Below are 2,182 nucleotides of genomic sequence, written 5' to 3'. Positions count from 1 at the left end.
TGAAAGTTGGCGCCTCGTAAGCTATTTCTATGATGGACTCACAATCCGACAGTGCCAATTTGTTGAGATGATGTGCAATTGAGATTTTCTCCAGAAGGATCTTTACGAAGCTATCGAGTACCTGAATGAGTTAGCTGAGAAAGCTCATACTTGGACTGGACCGAGTGCTACTGAGAGCACCAGTAGGTCTCGACCAGTTAGAGTTTATCAATTAAGGGAAGAGGACAACCTCAATGCCCAAGTTGAAGCTTTGACGAAGCAAATTGAGGCCCTCAAAAGTAAAGATAGTAAAGGACCCTACATGGTGGCAAGGACAGAGGCACATGAGCCTTGTTTAGTTTGTGGTGGAATGGGCCACCTAACTCAGGATTGCCACACTTTAAGTGAAATGGGATGAGTATATGACGAGCAGTGCAATGCATTGGGCACATACAAGAAGCCTTACGGACTTTTCTCAGAATCTTACAATCCTGGTTGGAAAAACCACCCGAACTTCAGTTGGCGAGTTTTGAACCAACATGTACAATCATCTTGAGGGCAATAGAGATCAGGGCAACAATCTCAACCACCAAGGACATATTTTGCGCCTCAGAATAACATGCAACCGAAAGGGAATTCTCTAGAGGATACCCTAAAAGCTTTTATGGACGCGCAAAATAAAATGAATCAAAGGGTTGATTCGATGCTCACGCAGCTAGTGGAAGATAACAAGGAAATCAAAAGTCAGATCACAAAGCTGACAGAAGCTTTAACCGTTCAGGAGCGCGGTATATTTCCATCACAAGCCCAGTCCAATTTGAGAGGACAACACATGGCTCAAACTTCCAACTCTGAAGGTCAAAATATCAAGGAAGTTAACGCCATCTCTACTCGAAGTGCTAAGAATTTAGACACGCCATCGACAAGTACAACCACTTCGAGTAATGAAGAATCGGCTCAGGAGAAAGAAGAGCCAACTAAAACTCCGGTAAAGGTGCCTTTTCCCCAAGCTCTCTGACCTGCTAGGAAAGTGTCAGAAAATCAAAGTGAGATCCTGGAGCCCTTGACACAATTGAAGATCAATCTTCCCTTACTACACGTGATCAAGCAAGTGCCAGCCTACGCCAAGGTTATCAAGGATCTGTGCACCATAAAGAGAAAACACCACGTCAAAAAGACTGCATTCTTGACAGAACAAGTGAGCGCGGTGATTGAGTAGAAAACACTGCCGAAGTATAAGGATCCAGGTTGTCCTACCATTTCTTGCCAGATCGGGACGCATGAATTCGGCCAAGCGTTACTAGACCTAGGATCGAGCGTGAACCTCATGCCTTATTCGGTCTACTTGCAATTGGGTCTTAGAGAGATTAAGCCCACATCTGTGGTTCTGCAACTGGCCGATAGATCCATTAAAAGACCACGGGGAATAGTGGAAGACATTTTGTTGTAAGTCGACAAGTTTTATTATCCCGTGGACTTTCTTGTCTTGGATACATAATCCATGGTGAATATGGAGTCATCCATTCCCATCATTCTGGGAAGACATTTTCTTGCCACAGCAAACGCACTTATCAATTGTAGGAATGGTCTCATGAAGATATCTTTCGGGAATATGACCCTTGAGGTGAATATTTTTCATATTCAAAAGCAACCACATGATGATGACGAGTGTCACCAAACATTTATGATCGACACACTTGTTGAGGAAGAGGTTCTGCCGCAAAGCAACTCTGAAGATCTTGAAAACCTCCTCCAATATTCTGAATCTGAGAGTTCCGATCCTTGTGAGGTGGCTACCATTGCTGCCATTTTCAAAGAATCACAGGACAAAGGAACCAAGTTTGGGTCACCATGTTTTTAGGAGCTCCCAACAGAAGGAGAAAAACTGAAATCATCCACCGAGGAGGCTCCAAAAGTTAAGCTAGCTCAACCACTTGAGGGCTTAAAACATGCATTCTTGGGAGATGAAGACACATTCCCAGTCATCATCTCATCTAAACTCGATCTATTGTAAGAACAACGATTGATTGACATGCTAAAAGAGCGCAATTCTAGGATCAAGGTAAAAATGAAAGCGGCTCATGATAAGCAGATCCTAAGGAAGAATTTCGAACCGAATCAACGAGTTCATCTCTGTGATTCCCGTTTGCATCTCCACCCCGGTAAGTTGAGGTCGCGGTGGACTGGCATGTTCGTAGTAAAA

The sequence above is a fragment of the Morus notabilis genome, unplaced genomic scaffold, assembly GCF_000414095.1.
Source record: "Morus notabilis unplaced genomic scaffold, ASM41409v2 Scaffold2010, whole genome shotgun sequence".
Classification (NCBI taxonomy): domain Eukaryota; kingdom Viridiplantae; phylum Streptophyta; class Magnoliopsida; order Rosales; family Moraceae; genus Morus; species Morus notabilis.
Note: the sequence above shows the minus strand (reverse complement) of the source record.